We start from the raw sequence: 18,061 nt of genomic DNA on the forward strand, positions 1-18,061 counted from the left end.
CCCAACGGTCCCGCGGGGGAGCCGCCCGGATCACTGCGAGGCCCCACGGGGGCTGACCCCCAGTGTGGGGGTTTAACTGCTGCGACCCCTCCACTCTCGAAGTGCTGCACTGGGAACGGGAAGGGAAGGGGAGGGGGAGGGAGTTCTCTCCTACTTCGGGGTTCGGGGGAGTTTCCGACCGCGGCTTGGCGAGGTTACCTCAAATTCTCCTCACGAAACCACTTTCCCCCCAGGAGGCATCCGGGCTCTAGTGGGTTCCTAGAGACGAGCTCCTTGGCAACGGTTGCTAGGCCATGGACACGTCACTTCCGGCGAGGAGGGTGCGCGCGTTTCCGCGAGGCCCCGGGCGCGCGCTTTGAGGCCAAGGCTCTAGAGGCCAACGGCGAAAGGAAGGCGCGGGGCCCATGTGCAAATTGGGTTTACAGGTTCTGAGCCACTGCGGACAGCCTAGAGAGTTGGGGGTTGTTACCGAGGCGGTAAATATTCCCAAACGTCCTGCAGTTTGCAGTTTACAGAATACTCTCTTCATTTTTAACTCATGTTAAATTCGTGTGCCCTTTCTTTCCTCCTACCCTCCTTCCTACCCTCCTTCCTTCACCAAATATCGGTGATGACTTCTTTGAGGCAGGGCCCTTAGGAGTTGAGTTGAGGAAGCGTTTGGCCTGGGCTTCAAATTTAGGTTTTTGACATAAGTCTCTCCAAATTAGGTTATACGTAGGAACAATTGTAGTCTCTTCTGTTAAATGCAGATTAACAGAAGACACATTCATCATAGAGATGTCAGCTTCTTTGTCACATTATTGGGCCACAAAGCCTGTACTGGGAATTAATTTTTTCATCCAGAATTTCTTTAATATTCTGAGAGCCTAAAAAATAAAATAAAATGAATGGCCTAAGGCTCTTTTTGGCTTCTGAGAGCCTATTTTTAGGCACCTGCAGAAACGAATGAAGTCCTTACATCTTCATGGAGTTCACATTCTGTGAGGTAGGTGGGAGGAGATCTTCATGCCCAGATCCCAGAGGAGGCCAGGAAGTCTACAGCAGCAGACAGAATCCCAGGACTGCACTAACTGGCTTCAGGGGAGAACTTAATTGATGAATGGTATTTTGAACTGCCCCTATTAGAGTGGAGGCCACTGTACTCCGTGATGTCAGCTGGCAGTGAAGAAATGAGAAGAAAAAAAAAAATGAAATTCCTCACCCCCTGAAAACTTAGTTGCCTGCTCAAACATCTTGGAAGAAACCAACTACAAATTTAGCATCACACTTACAAAATAAAGCAAAACAAATTCCACATTAGGCATCTCCCATATGCCCTGCTCTGTGCTGGCTGCTAGGGATGCAGTGGAGGGCAGGGAATTACCTGGCACCTGTCCTTATGGAGTTGACAGTCTATGCAGGAAGAGAGACAGTTGAACAGGCAACACCAATACAACTATGATAAATGCTATAAAGAAGGACCCAACGATGGGACAGCCCAGATGAAGGGTCTCAAGCTTATTTGGAGCTGAAGGGATTGTACTGTCAGGAGAGGTTCCATCCGACAAAGTGATGTTTAAGGGTCAGTAAAAATTAGCCAAATAAGAAAGGGGAGAGTTTTTTGGGTAGAGGGAACAGAACATTCCAAGATGGGTACACTGCTGGCTGCAGGGCGCTTGGAGAGAAAGTAAGACAGTTCCCAGCTCACAGGTGCTCAAGACGAGCTGGAGGAAGTAACACTTAAGACCTTGAAAAATTAAATAACTCTGGGAGAAACAATAAAAGATACATACAAAGGATTATATAATTACTTGATCCTGTTGGGTGTGTTAGGAGATTCTCCTGGCTACCTGGATTTGGATCTTGGATTGCCATTATATGGCCTCACCTGAGATTTCATTTCCTCATCTATAAAATGTAGCTATAATAATATCTTCCTAAAAAGGTTCACATGGGGATTGAGTTGATACGGGTTTAGCGATTAGAACAGTGCCTGATATTGGAAGAGCTAAGGACATTTTACCTTTTTTTTCCTCTTCTTTGAAAAAAAAAAAGACTCCCTCTTGCAAGCACTGGAATTACAACTAACTGCTGAACAATCATCGACAGAAAGACACTGGAACTCACCAAAAAAGACACCCCACATCCAGAGACAAAGGAGAAGCCACAATGAGACGGTAGGAGGGGCGCAATCGTGTTAAAATCAAATCCCATAAATGCTGGGTGGCTGACTCACAAACTGGAGAACAGTTATACTGCAGAAGTCCACCCACTAAAGTGAGGGTTCTGAGCCCCACGTCAGGCTTCCCATCCTGGGAGTCCAGCAACGGGAGGAGGAATCCCCAGAGAATCAGACTTTGAAAGCCAGCGGGATTTGATTGCAGGACCTCCACAGGACTGGGGGAAACAGAGACTCCACTCTTGGAGGGCACACAAAAAAGTGTGCTCACCAGGACCCAGGGGGAAGGAGCAGTGACCCCTTAGGAGACTGAACCAGACCTACCTGCTGGCGTTGGAGGGTTGCTTGCAGAGATGGGGGGCAGCTGTGGCTCACCGAGGAGACGGGGGCACTGGCGGGAGGGGTTCTGGGAAGTGCTCATTGGTGTGAACCCTCCCAGAGTCCACCATTAGCCCCACCAAAGAGCCTGTAAGCTCCAATGCTAAGTAGCCTTAGGCCAAACAACCAACAAGGTGTGAACACAGCCCCACCCATTAGCAGACAAGCAGATTAAAGTTTTACTGAGCTCTGCCCACCAAATCGGATTAAAGTCTTACTGAGCTCTGCCCACCCAGCCCTACCCATCATCAGTCCCTCCCATCAGGAAGCTCCCAGGAGCCTCCTAGATAGCTTCCTCCACAAGAGAGCAGACAGCAGTATCAAGCAGGATCAGCAGTATTTCCTTCTGTGGAACTGAAAACCACAGCCACAGAAAGACAGAGAAAATGAAAAGGCAGAGGACTTTGTACCTGATGAAGGGACAAGATAAAACACCAGAAAAACAACCAAATGAAGAGGAGATAGGCACCCTTCCAGAAAAAGAATTCAGAATAATGATGGTGAAGATGATCCAGGACTTTGAAAAAAGACTGGGTACAAAGATGGAAAAGTTTACCAAAGACCTAGAAGAATTAAAGAGCAAACAAACAGAGATATGCAACACAATAACTGAAATGAAAAATACACTGGAAGGAACCAAGAGCAGATTAACGGAGGCAGAAGGGCGAATAAGTGACCTGGAAGACAGAATGGTGAAAATCACTGATGTGGAAAAGAATAAGGAAAAAAGAATGAAAAGAACTGAAGACAGCCTAAGAGACCTCTGGGACAATGTTAAATGCACCAACATTCGCATTATAGGGGTCCCAGAAGGAGAAGAGAGAGAGAAAGGGCCCGAGAAAATACTGGAAGAGATTCTAGTTGAAAACTTCCCTAACATGGGAAAGGAAATAGCTACCCAAGTGCAGCAAGTGCAGAGAGTCCCAGGCAGAATAAACCCAACAAGAAACACGCCAAGACATGTGGTAGTCAAACTGACAAAAATTAAAGACAGAGAAAAGTTATCAAAAGCAGCAAGGGAAAAACAACAAATAACATACAAGGGAACTCCCATAAGGTTAACAGCTGATTTCTCAGCAGAAACCCTGCAAGCCAGAAGGGAGTGGCATGATATATTTCAAGTAATGAAAGGGAAGAACCTACAACCAAGAATACTCTACCCAGCAAGGATCTCATTCAGATTCACCGGAGACATCAAAAGCTTTACAGACAAGCAACAGCTAAGAGGATTCAGCGCCACCAAACCAGCCCTACAACAAATGCTAAAGGAACTTCTCTAAGCGGGAAACAAGAGAAGAAAAGGACCTACAAAAACAAAAAACAATTAAGAAAATGGTAATAGGAACATACATATCAATAATTACCTTGAATGTAAATGGACTAAATGCACCAACCAGAAGACACAGACTCTCTGAATGGATACAAAAACAAGACCCATATATGTGCTGTCTACAAGAGACCCACTTCATACCTAGGGACACATACAGACTGAAAGGGAGGGGATGGAAAAAGATATTCCATGCAAATGAAAATCAAAAGAAAGCTGGAGTAGCAATAGTCACATCAGATAAAATAGACTCTAAAATAAAAAAATGTTACAAGAGACAAGAAAGGACATTACATAAAGATCAAGGGATCCATCCAAGAAGAGGAGATAACAATTATAAATATCTATGCACCCAATATAGGAGCACCTCAATACATAAGGCAAATGCTAACAACTATGAAAGAGGAAATGCAAGGCAGAAATAGAGACACAGATGTAGAGAACAAACACATGGATACCAAGTGGGGAAAGCAGGGAAGGTTGAGGGGGGGATGAATTGGGAAATTGGGATACCAAATTGTACACTCTAAATATATGCTGTTTATTGTCTGTTAACTGTATCTCAATAAAAGTTCTAAAAAAAAAAAAAAAGAGAGACAGATTTCTTCCTTCTATAGTCTAAAGATGTCAGCTAAACAAAGATAAGAGTGGCTGTTCTAGTAGTTTTTAGTTCCTCCTCTTCCTGTTGCTGCTATTATGGAAACACTATACATTTCAGTTATAAGAATGCATTCCTGTGTAAATTCAAGTAAGCAAAGGAATCTACTCTTTGCACTCAAACTTCATTTTATGCTTAATGTGATGGCTCTGGAACACAGGAAAGAATTTGAAGCCACTCTGCATGCTTCCTGGGATCCATATAGCAAGAAGCTTATATTCCAACTTGAAGCAAAGAAGAGAGACACAGAGCGGCCTTGCACATGTTGGGTCCCTGCCTATCTATCAGGCCCACACACAGGCCAAGGGGAGACTTGCAACCACCCCTTGACTCATTTAAGATAAAAGGATGCATTGTAGGATCCAAGAAGAACTTATCAGCAGCAATGTCACAACAGTGTAGGCATTGCTGATTACATCCCAAGTTAAGCCACACACATGAAGACTTTTTTTTTCCTTCAGTGCTTTATTCAGTCTTCCTTGTAAACCCCCAAAGATGCCTCTTGGCTGAACTATAGTCGACGTTTTTAATAGGTGAAGGGAAGTCTCATTCATGTGAAGACAGCCTTTCCGAAATATTCCCACTGCTACCCTGACTCTCTCTCTTTTTAAATAGCATATTAAGATATAATCTACATACATATAATCCACCTGTTTAAAGCATACAATTCAGGGACTTCCCTTGTGGTCCAGTGGTAAAGAATTCGCCTTCCAATGCAGGGGATGCGGGTTCGATCCCTCGTCAGGGAATTAAGATCCCACATAGTTGTGGGGCAACTAAGTCTGGGCGCCACAACTACTGAGCTCACGCGCCTCAATTAGAGAGCCTGCGTGCTGCAAACTACAGAGCCCACACACTCTGGAACCTGCTCACCACAACTACAGAAGAGAAAACCCTCACACCACAACTACAGAGAAGCCTGCACACCACAACAAAGATCCTGAATGCCTCAACGAAGATTCTGCATGCCACAACGATGCAGCCGTAAATTAATTAATTAATAATAAATAAATAAATAATAAATTTAAAAAATAAAATATACAATTCAGTTGCTTTTAGCATATTTACAAAGTTGTGCAACCATCACTACTGTCTAATCCCAGAACATTTTCATTACTCTAAAAGAAACCCCATTCCCTTTAGCCATCATCTCCCAGTTTGCAATAAAAAACCCCACCACTTCTCAGCCCCTGGCAACCATTAATCTGCTTTCCTTCTTTATGGATTTGCCTTTTCTGGACATTTCGTATAAATGGAATCATAGAATATGTGGCTCTCTGTGTCTGGCTTCTTTCACTTAGTTGTAATATTTTCAAGGTTCACCCGTGCTGTAGCATATATCAGTACTTCATTCCATTTCATGGCAGACTAATAGTTCATTATATGAATTTTTGTTCATCCATTTATCTGTTAGTAGACCTTTGGATCGTTTCTACTTTTTGGCTATAATAAACAGTGCTGCTATGAACATTCATGTACATACCTCCACTGTCGAATGGATAAAGCACTTTCATTGGCTAAGTCAGGTAAGCAGGGTATGCACATCAGGGACATGGGTAAATGGAGGGGTGGCCTTTCTTGGGTTTGTCTTTTCCTTTCAATTCTTGTTCATTTTGTCTTCTTGGGTGCTCATGGTTACAGACTATAGGACCTAAGATGTGGATTCTTTAGCAGTTTTTGGTTGTAAAATCAGACTGTTGTTGAAACCTACTCTTCCCTTGCTATCAAAGCACTAAAATTCCCAATCAGCTTCTCACCCAAAGCCCTCTGTAAGAAAGTGCTGTTATCTGGTATTATCCTTTAAATGTTCACTAGCCTCCAGTGGAGGAGAAAGTGGGGAGAAGTGAGGAGGAGGTGAGAAAGAAACTGGAAGCTGCCCCTTTTAGCTCCCTTATTTAACTATAGATACTGCAAAGACCATCCACAGTTGTGAACCTCTGCTCTGGCTATTCAGAGGGGAAAAAAAATCACTCCTGGTCAAGTGTTTTTTTAAGACTGAGTTTAGTACTAGATAAAAAAATGAGACTGGTCATTACTTCATATAATTGTGAAGTCCAAGGAAATCACTACCTTCAGGAATGGCTTGATCAAGGAGCTCAGTGATGTCATCTTTTTTTTTTCTTTTCAATGAAATGATTTTTTTGGTTATATTCCTGATTGATTACTGCTGACATACAATTAATTTTTTACAGTAGATTTTTAAAAATTTATTCATTTATTTATTTAGTTGCATTGGGTCTTTGTTGCAGTGCATGGGCTTCTCATTGTGGGGGCTTCTCTTATTGCAGAGCATGGGCTCTTAGTTGTGGTTCGCGGGCTCTGGAGCACAGGCTCAGTAGTTGTGGAGCATAGGCTTAGTTGCTCCGTGGCATGTGGGATCTTCCCAGACCAGGGCTTGAATCCATGTCCCCTGTCCCCTGCACTGACAGGCAGATTCTTAACCACTGTACCACCAGGAAAGTCCATCAGTGATGTCATCTTAACGTTCTTTCTCCCTCCATCTTTCTGTCTCTCATCCTCACTTTTCTCTGAATGGGCTGTTAGTAGCAAAAAGCTTACATTCTTCAAGCTTAGCAACCTCAAGAAAAGTAGAACCTCTGCTTCAATAGTTCCAGCAAATTCTCAGGACAAACTCATTGATCTGAAGTGTGTCAGATCATTCTTGAATCAATTGTAATGACTCTGATGGACATAGTAATTGATTGGGTAAGGGTGGTTTCCCAAAAGAAAGGGCTGGATTTTCTTACCAGAGGTAGAGATACTGTGTGAAAAAGAATAACAGATGTCCCCTTCAGGTGGTAAGGGAAGGTGGTTAAAGCTTAAAAGCTGGGTAAGAAAAAACCAGAAGAGGAAGAAATGAGTCTGTGCTTACTGTGGGGAGTTTGTGTATCAGTGCAAACCTTCTCCCTGATTTCCTTCCAACAGATTATCTTTCTTCAATGCAGTCCCCCATTATGGGCCAAACGAGGTCTTGGGATAACAGCAGACCTTCCAAGTCCCTGTGAGAACCTGAGGATGCTGTGAACTTAATGTCTCCAGTCCCTTCTCATTTCAGAACTTTCAAACAAGAACTTTCCTGTGCGGAGTACAGGGAAGCCAAGCCAATTTTCTGTTTTTGGTATTAAATTTAGACCTTTTATCCTGACCATGAGATATTTCTGGATTCTGCATGAGCATTCAGTGAATGCCAGTTTTCAAGATGCTGTCCCATCTGGGGCTACTCTGCACACTGCCCACTTTATCTCATTCTTTTAAAACTGGGAAAAATGACCCAGACGCAGGAACAAATTCGGAAGTGGGTTATTCCATTATCCATTAATTGTCATTTAATGCCTTTGCCATCTAGGTTATTTGGAGATGAAAGAAATTAAATTTAAACAGAAACCTGAATTGAATTTTGCAGATACCCTAAACTGTCTCTGCTCTGACAATTTAATCTTGCGGGTATGTTTAGTAGCAGAATGTGCTTTCCTAAAAGGTTAAAAGGTAAATAATATGTGAAACATTAAACTGAATGGATGGGATTCCAGAGGTCTTATTAAATGCGTGCCTGGTACTACATTTTTGTCAAATGGTTTTTTAAAATAGATTTTGTGAGATTAATGGGCAATGTAGAGGAGCCAAAATAATATGCAATTCATATTAGTTTCTTGGTTATAATTATGGGTTGAAATATAGAATGCACCTAACATTCTTACTGTGCTCAAATAATAATTATAGCATCACTTACTGAGTGCTTACTGTATGTCAGGAACTTTGTTAAATACTTCACGTATATGTCAGAATTTATTAAAATGTTAATTTATGTGTGTACTCCTTCTGTTTCCCCTCCTCTTGAAACAATTTGCATTGCCTTGAGTTTTACAGGCTGAAATTAGAAACCGTACTTATGTCTTTTGTAAAGGTCTGAAGTCTTTAGGGGAGCTTATACTGGTTGTCCTCAAGGGGGGAGTGGAGAGGAAAGTTCCTATTAGAGTAAGAAAAAAGAAGAGAGATGCTAAGAAGATTGGGAAAGGATCACAGGTGGATAAGTTTGGAGCAGCTTTTGAGAAAGCTGAAATACCCTGAGGAAGCCACACCATCAGTCTTCCAGTGTGGCCCAAGCTTTCCTTGTCCCACATCTGACATGGAAGCATCAATGCCATTGGACCTAAAAGGACCAGGCAGCCTGGGATGATGGGTGGATGACCAAGCAATCACTAGGATGATTATAAAATCATTTCAATTGATTATAAAGTAATATACTTCCTCTAGCAAATCTGAGTCGTGAACTAAAATGGGCGACCTCTGCATCAGTCAGCTTCCTGGCAGGATAAAGATGGCAAATTCTGGGCAACTGATGAGAGCTTAATAAAGGATTATTTATAAAGGTGTGGGCAGGGTTTAGGGAAACCAACAAAGGTCCAGCAACAAAGGCAGCCATCGCATCCCTAAGCCTGAAGCAGCCAGAGAAGGGAACAGGCACCAGAAGCCCAACACAGCAGATGTATGGAGAAGGTTGCTTAACAGGAGCCTTTAGATACAGCCAGTCTTGGACTCACTCTCCTTCCATCCTCTGATCTCCTGCCTGGCCTCCTGTTGGCTAAACCCAAAAGGGAACCAAAGGAGCAGGCAACCCCTTGAGATCATCCAGGCAGACTGGCCTCCCAAGGGAGTAAATGGCAGCATGGGAATCTGAAGGGGCAGATAGACTGAATTATAAACTGAATTATACAGTCAAAATGATGGGCAGAAAGGCCCTGTGAGGTCAACCAAACCACCCCCATATCTCTGAGCTGCTCCTGGTTCTCCAGCTGAAGTTCCAGGCATGGCACGGAGTTAGGTCTAATTTCATTTCTGCACACTGCCCACACCCACATCATCTCATTTAATCTTCAGAATAGGTCTGCAAGGACAGTATTGCTTTTTCCATTTCGTAATTAAGGAAATTGAGTCCCGGAGGGTTAATAGAGGGCCCAAGGTCACATAGCTAGCAGCTGGCTGAGCCAAGACTCAAACACAGGTCTGCCTGATCCCAAAGCATTTTCGCCAACCCACTAAACTTGTTCAAAACCAGCTCAGCGGAGTCTGGAAGAAGGACCATAAATCAGGCCTCTGAAGCAAAGGGATTCTTCTATGTGGGAGGGCCAGGGTTAACATGCTATCTGGCTTTCTCTGCCTATAAGGGCTTTGCCGAGGAAACTCTTTTCTTTCCCAGGTAGGGCAAATGACTTGAAATCCAAGCGCTTATCATGGAATCAAAGAGGGAGAAGATGGAGAGAAAACACTTGGCCGATGATGGGAAAAAAGTGTATTTTCATTTCAGATGCCTTTCAAGTTCTTTTTTTCCCAGCTGAGTGTTGGTGTATTTATAGAATTCAGGGGGAGTATTTAAGGGTAACCAGCAGTGGAGCCGCATTTTGGGCCATCAAGAAATTCAGAATCATGCAAGAAAATGTTGCTGGGAGGGGACAAGAAAAGGCCAGGAGCAGCAGGGCACAAAGCTTCTCCTTCGTGTTGGCGAGACCTTTACTCCCTTCTGGGCTGATGACGTCAAATCAAGGTCTATAAGAGTGCTATTGATGGAATTATGGAATCAAAATGACGGGCAAACGGATGGATGGCTAAACAATTTGTGATATAAACACTCAGCAGAATATTATTCTGCCATAAAAAGAAATGAAGCATGGATACATGTTGTAACAGGGATGAACCTTGAAAACACTCTAAGTGAAAGAAGCCAGGCACAAAAGGCCACATATTGTATGATTCCATTTATATGAAATATCTAGAAAAGGCAAATCCACAGAGACAGAAGGCAGTCTGGTGATTGCCAGGGGCTGGGCAGGTGGGAGAATGTGGAGCAACTGCCTCATGGGTACAGAGGATTTCCTTTGGGGGTGACAGAAATCTGGAAATAGAGGCAGTGGTTGCACAATATTGTGAATGTACCAAATGCCACTGAATTTTCCCTTTAAAAAGGTTAATTTTATGTTATGTGAATCTCACCTCAATTTAAAAAAAAAAACGACGGGAAGTCAGGCCATTGGTAGGTCACCCCAAGTCTTCCAAGCTGTGTTTGCTCCCTAAGGCTGAAGTCCCAGGTGCTGCATGGTATAAGGTCTGATTTCATTCTAGGTTTCCCTTCTGTCTCTACTCCTCCGACCACTGGTTTCTGTTCTATTGCTCAGACACACCAAAGCCTCAAGAACTTTGCGCTGCTGTGTCTTCTGCCTGGCTGTTCTTTCCCCAGATCTTCACCAGCCTTGCTCCTTCTCTTCATCCAGGTCGCAGCTCAGATGTTAGTTTCTCAGGGAGGCCTTTTCTGACCCTGTTACTTAAAGTAATACACCTACCAGTCAGTCTCTATCCGTGTGTTTTGCCGACTGTAGGTTACGGCCCATTAGTGGGTACTGAAATCAGTTTAATAGGTGTTGATTAACATTTTAAAAAAGTGAAATAAAGTGGAATAGAAAATATCACACAGAATGAGGGTAAATATTTCTTTGTCAGAAATATGTTTGCTGTGTAACAAGCCACTCCAAATTTATGGCTTAAAAACACTTTTTTCCCCACAAGTCTGTGGGTCAGCTGGGCTCAGCTGGACAGTTCTTCTGCTCCATGTGGCATCTCCTGGGGTCACCACGTGACTGAGTTCAGCTGGGAGCTTGTCTGGGGCTGGAACATCCAAGATGGCTTCCCTCCTTTCTGGGGCCTCAGTGCTGGCTGCCACGTCTCCCTCGTGGTGACTCTTTCTTCTTGTGGTCTCTTATCATTCAGTGGTCTAACCCGAGCTTCTTTACATGGCAGCTGGGTACTAAGGACGTAAAAGTGAAAGCCACCAGGCCTCTTAGAGCTGAGGCCCAGAACAAGTACAGGGTCATTTCCATCATGTTCTATTGATCAAAGCAAGTCATAAGACCCTCTTGGGTGCAGAGTCCTAACCACTGGACATCCAGGAAATTCCCTAGACATCCAGGAAATTCCCTAGACTCTACTTCTTGACTGGGGAGTGGCATGGGCATACCAGGAATGATGTTTACCAAATTGCTGGCAGACATCTTCACAGATAATTGACCACAACTGTTTTGTGAATATTTGATTTCAGCTTAATAAATGTGTATGTGTGTTCATTGGGTCACACAATAAACGTATTTCTTACTGTGAGTCACAGTCAAAAGTTTAAAAAACACACTTCTTCCACATCCCTTTTTTAATATCTTCCATAGCACTTAGTACTCTCAGAACTTAATTTATTATATATCTCCCCCATGAGAATATAAGCTCTCTGAAGGCAGGGACCTTGTCTGTCTTGTTCACTGTCATATCCCCAGCACCTATCAGGACCTGGCACTTAATAAGTGCTTAATAAACATCTGTTGTTGTTGAATAGGTACTAACAGTTGTCATTTATTGGGCGCTGAGCACTTAAAGGAATTACTGCATTTAATTTAACACATTTGAGCTCCTACTCTGTGCTGGTGAAGCAACAGTGAACAAAACAGACAATAATTGCTGCCACATGGAGTTTACATGACACTATGATACTAGAATGGTATTGAGTAGATTTGTTGATAAGAAAATTGAGAGTCAGAGAAGTCAGTCAATCTACCCAAGGTCACACAGCTTATAATTTCACCTTGATATCTGGCTCTTCTCCACTCTGCCGCAGATGTTGAGTTTTGCCCAGAGATGGGCCTAAGTGGTTACAGATCTCAATTCCTGCAATTGCTTCTCTAAAGGATCAGACTTCTATGACCTCAGGGTCCCTAACTACCCCACTCCCTGCCCTCCCACCCCACTCCATGACGATGTCTCACACCTGGGGTGTTGTAGATTTGAGCCACAGGTCTCAGTCACCCCCCCACTGTCTTATCGGCATGTGACATCCCCAAGTGGATGGGGCCTGCAGGCCTGGTGAAGAATGCAACCCGAACAAAAATAAACCTGCCACATTCTTTGGCAGCCCCCTGCCCCTTCCTGCTCTCCAGCCATCCATCCTCACAGCACAGCCTGCCAGGGAAGGCCGAGAGAGGGAGAGCAGGGTGGAGGAAGTGCTGCTGCAGTCCAACCCTGAGAAAGAGAGAGAGGGGAAGAGAGGAAGAGAAAGAGAGAGAGAGAGATCACCTTATATGGGAACGTGCGCAGACAATGTGTGGCAATGGCTTAGAGGCCAGCAGAGGTCAGATACCAGACAGATGGAAGAAATTAAACATGGGACAGAGCGTGTTCCTGGGCCCTGAAAACAGCTCTTGTTTCACAGTGAGTTCGCACAAAACCTGGCTCGTTTTCCTTTTTTGCCTAAGCTAAGTGAGATTTGCATCCTAAACTCTACATGACTTTGAGTCAGGCCCCCCGACTCTGGCTGGCCGAGGTCTCAATCCTCTCAAATCGTTTATTTGATGAACAAAATTCCCCTTTGAAAAAAAAAAAAAAAGACTGGGCTTGTTTCCCAAGAGTTTCTAATCTCTCTCCAAAGCACATAAATTATTTGTTAATGAGTAAATACCCCTTCATTTCTCATTCATTCATTCATTCAACAAATACTGAGGACCAATTACACCCCATGCGCTGAGCCAGGGCCTGGAAAGCCAGTGTTGATGATGAGGATGAGAATGAGGATAGTCTAATAATAATAATAATAATAATAATAATAATAATAACAGTTACCATTTGCACTCATCTGATAGGTATTTCAATTTACTTAGTACCTTCCATGTTCTAGTCATTGGTGACACTGAATGTTGACCTAGAATCATCTGGTCCCTGCCCTGGTGGAGTTTACAAGGGAGCGGGAGAGCAGAAATGACAGATACTGAACAAGTGATCCCGCAGAATCCTCACAACAGCTTTTTGAGTTCGCCGCCATTACCATCTCCATTTATACAGGGTTTTTCAGCTTCAGTGTTACAGATATTTTGGGTTGGATCATTCTTTGCTCTGTGTGTGTGTGTGTGTGTGTGTGTGTGTGTGTGTTGGGGAGGCTGCTCTGCGCACTGGAGGATATTTTGCAATATCCCAGGCCTCTACCCACTAGGCATCAGTAGCAATAACTCCCCCTTCCCTCCAGTTCCTCCAGTTGTAACAATCAAAAAATGCCTCTAGACATTGTCAAATGTTCCTGGGAGACAAAATCGCTTCTGGTTGAGAATTATTTTTTTCAACAGATGAGGAAGTAGAGACACGGGTGGGTTATAAAACTTCCTTAAAGCTGGGACGAAGTGAGAGAGTAGCACAGACACATATACACTACCAACTGTAAAATAGATAGCCAGTGGGAAGTTGCTGTATAACAAAGGGAGATCAACTTGATGATGGGTGATGCCTTAGAGGGCCAGGACGGGGAGGGTGGGGGGGAGTCGCGGGAGGGAGGAAATATGGGGATATGTGTATAAATACAGCTGATTGACTTTGGTGTACCTCAAAAACTGGTACAAGAGTGTAAAGCAATTATATTCCAATAAAGAGCCTAAAAAAAAAAAATAAAAAATAAAAAATAAAAAAATAAAACTTCCTTAAGGTCATACCACTGGCAAGTAGGGCTCACAACGCAGTCATTCTGATTCCTAAGCTCATGGGCCTAACCATTACAGTGTGAAAACCTGTTTCCTTGACAACAGATGACTGTGGGTTTGGATGACAGTAGACCTCACTAGCTCATTTCACAAAACGGACGTCATCTGTGTTAGTTCAGACAGGCATAGATTTGCAAGAGATTTACTGAGGATTTATTTATTTATGCCTACGAAGGATAAAGGGGAAGGGAGTGAGAGTAGGCAAGAGACTGTTCAGACTGTGATGCTGGTCTGATACCTTAGAAGGAGAGGGGGACAGAAGGATTGGGTAGGAAGAGCCTTGGACAGCAGCACAGTTCTAAGAAAGTTTTGGCCATGCCGAATGGGAGTTCCCCAGCCACAGTCAGCTGTAAGAGGAATTCCAGGTCGGGCAGCAGTGGGACTTCACTAGCACGCCCACTGTGCTCTGTCATTGGCTGGGAGCAGCCCCAGGAGGTATGGCCTTGGCATGAATTTGGTGGATCCAGAGGGGCAGGAACTAGTGCTGTCAGTCATCCATGCTCTTCAAAGCAGACTCTCTTGAAGGACTTCTGAGCGTGCACCCCATGGCTGCCACATCATCAGAGAAGTTACATTCACCTTAAGACAAGGAGATTTAAAAGGCACTGGAGATGCAGTGGGCAACAAAGCCAGGTTGGCATCCTTTAAGCAAAAGTGTTCATTTTCCTTGCAATGTCTTGAGCTTCTTAGTGAACTTTGAAGTCAGTTCCAACTTGGGTACCATCAGCGAGAAGGTAAAGAGTGCAGCCTTGAGGGTCTAGTTTGTAGTTTGTCAATGTGGGCACTCTCTGAGCCTCAGTTTCCCCATCTTGTAATGGAATTAACCTGCTTCATCTCATAGGGTTGATGTGAGGACTGAATGAATGTTCACGGAATTGCTTTTCAGGAGAAGATGGAGGTCCCCCTGCACAAACTTCCTGCCTATCCTTTGGTTTTGTACAGACATCTCCCTGCTAGCCACCCTCTCATCCTTCTAAGATTCATCTTGGCATCTACCCAAAGGACAACAAACTAGCATCCCTAGGGCCAAGTCTGACGGAAGACAAGTTGTGTTTGGCTCATCACAGAGTGCTAAACAAACAAACCAACAGAACAAATCAACATCGGAAAATTGAGATATTTCAGGATGAGGCCAATCAAAACCAGTGAGACTCAATTCCATTTGTTGGGACCGTCTGGATTTCTGGGTTCCCTTGAAATTTTAGGAAATCTGGATATACTGTGTGGCAGATTGGCTGCAGCTGAGAAGAGGCTGCCAGCTTCAGATGGGACACGCGCTGACCTGCTGGCCACAGTCCCTACTGCTCCCTAACGTGTGATCCTGAAGCCAGTGTCAGTTGCTGATTATCCCCACATTTGGGCTGCCATCTGTCATAGAATAACATTCCTTTGTCTCATGTACCCACTGAAGTGGAAAGTGTAGACCAGGAAGCCTATATTCTTTCTTGTACCTGCTCCTACTTCACTCAGATCATCTCCTGGTACCTGTAGCAACCAAAGTTTACCTTTAAGCTTGCCATCCTTTTAAGCCCTTCTAGAATCTTCTTCCTAAAATTATCACTGCAATTTCATAAGAAATCTCTACTTTACACCTAGAATCTTCCCCACCAGTGATTCCTCCCCCTAGCCTTTCAATATGCACCAGTTTTCTTCTCGACCCCACTTCCCCTGCCTTGTTCCTGGGACATCCCCTTCCTCTCATGGGAATGCCATCCTCATACCCTCTTTCCTCATTTAAATTGACTTCAAGACCCAGGTCAAGTCTCCCCTATTCAACCATTCTGGGCTACAATGAAATTCTTCTTCTGGGAACTCCTAGCATAGCGAAATCTGAACCACACACACCAGCACTCAGCTTCATAGCTGTTGAATGAATGATGAGAAGATTAATTTGCATAAACTGCAATAATTAGAAAGCAGGGTCAAGATTAGAACAAAATTAAAATGTTAGTGGTAGCTATTTTGACGGGTTGTGGGTGACTCTGGCTTTTCTTTATACCTTGCAGTATTTTCTACAATTAAAAAAAGGATAATACTAACAAGGAAGTAATGAGTCTGGTTTAAACCTGTAGACTATAAGCAAGGTGAGGGCAAGGACCAGGTGTTAATTCTGTTATATCCGCCTAACTCCCGGCAGCGGGGCACACAGTGTAAGAGCTAGTCAGAGCTCACTGGGAGCTAAGTTCACAGCACCAGGGTTTATAACAGAGACTGCCAATTCCATTCAGAAGCCAGTCCCCCTTTCCTCTTCAGACTCTCCAAACCCCAATTTTGCGTGGTGTCCTCTGCCTCTTCCTCACTGCCATGTGCTTCATGGAAGGAGACTCCAACCCCAACCCCTGCGCTGATCAGTCTAACCCAGGGTTTCTCATGTTGTTGAGCTGTTGCACGTGCCACCTTGGAGTTCACTTGTAATATGAAGTAGCATTTTCCTTAATATTTAAGTGTTTAAGCTATTTTGAGTTGTGCCTTTCTGTTACAGCATCTAACCAACCCAGGGGTCTCTTAAAGACACTGCACACACATACAAATAAAACGACCATCAAAAAAAATGATAATCTGGGTGGCTGAGGGTAGATATTAGAATCTGGAGTTGGGGACAGGTGGTGATAGTCCCTTTTGAGTACCACTGCTGAGCTAAAGCTATTCCAGCTCCACATGAAATAGCTGATAGCCTGTGCAGATGCTAAGACAGAGAGAGGAGCTTAATTTCTTTTACAAAACAAAGAGCAATATCTGGACTTGGACCCACTATGTCCCATCATGTGAAAACTGCTGCAAAACGCCAAGTTCTGTAGTTGTTAAGCTAATATTTCTGGGAGTCTGCCAAATAGCCTCTAAGATGAAGCTGATTAAGAAAATGCTAAGTCAAATGACATAACCTCTAGAAGCCTCAGTTTGCTCACATGTAAGCTGGGGAGAACAAGATGAGAATCCCCTGATATTGAGGATCAGAAAACACTTCATGAGCCATAAAGTAGGTAATGGGTTATCAGTACTAAGCAGACAAGACATTCAGCAATGCTGTTTCTAGCTTTGGAACGTTCTAAATTTAGGATGTGGTGGGACCAAAATTGTCTGTTGATTGTTTATAATGTGGTCTTGCTAAGTTTCTTATGCTTCTGAGGTTCTGCTTTCTTGTTTGTGTACTGTGGCAAGACCTCGTTCTGACTGTGCACTGAGCATAAAATAAGCCTCTTTGAAAAAGAGAAACATACTACTATCATTATTTCACCACAATTTTCTTGCCCGGAGTCAGAAGATAGCAACAGGGAAAACAAAATAGACTTGGAGGCTCCAACTCCATAGTGAATGTTGGTTCACTGCTACCCTCTACTGGTCACTAGCGGTGCCACAGATGGATACAGAGAAGAGAGTGTCCTTGGAGAGGGACCCCAGGAAACTGAGGCTCAGAGAGGGAAAGGCACTTGCCTGAGGGCACAGAGCTAGCCTTGGACAGAATATTTGGGACTCCTATTTCTTAGCCTTTTCCAAAGGGAGAAAAATGAGGACTAGAAACTCACTCATTATGACTTCACTCTTGCTAAACTCTCAGGAGCTTTTCTAGATAGTCTGATTGGGATTTTTCTCTTCTGTTCTTCCTTCACCACCCAAACTGCTTGGACTTCTCATCCTTTTCTTCACACCAAGGTGGCCACGGTCAGCCCTGAGGCTAAGAGTCCTGTTGGGTGCTGGGTGCTTTACAAAAATTATCTCAGATCTTTACAACCGCTTTGTAAGGTGGGCCAGGAAACTAAAGCTCAGGGAGGTTAAGACACTCGCCCAAGGTCCAACAGCCAGTAAGCACCGGAACCAAGATCTCAACTCTCATCTGCGACCCCAAAGCCCACATTCTACCTCCCACCAAAAAAACAAAACAAAGCAAAACATCATGGCAACTTGTGTTGAAGACATGATTAAAGGTAATCTTGTGGGTTTTTTAAATGCCCCAAATGGTATTTGCTGGGCAGACATATGATGAAGCA

The 18,061-nt window shown here is 43.8% G+C and overlaps 1 protein-coding gene across 13 annotated transcripts in view; it reads right to left on the reverse strand.

Annotated features, from left to right (window-relative positions):
* IFT81 (intraflagellar transport 81) overlaps positions 1 to 18,061 on the reverse strand; it is a 241,975-nt gene that overhangs the window by 79,581 nt on the left and 144,333 nt on the right. The window contains exon 1 of one of the 13 annotated variants that reach the window (XM_057746998.1): positions 199 to 288. The exons of 11 other annotated variants lie outside the window; for them this stretch is intronic. The gene's annotated coding sequence lies outside the window, so the exon portion shown is untranslated. Of the gene's footprint in view, positions 1 to 154; positions 177 to 198; positions 289 to 18,061 lie in introns of those variants that run through there. One more of the 13 variants, XM_057747003.1, reaches the window with a different exon arrangement.

This window comes from Hippopotamus amphibius, chromosome 8 (assembly GCF_030028045.1).
Source record: "Hippopotamus amphibius kiboko isolate mHipAmp2 chromosome 8, mHipAmp2.hap2, whole genome shotgun sequence".
NCBI classification, from domain to species: Eukaryota; Metazoa; Chordata; class Mammalia; order Artiodactyla; family Hippopotamidae; genus Hippopotamus; species Hippopotamus amphibius.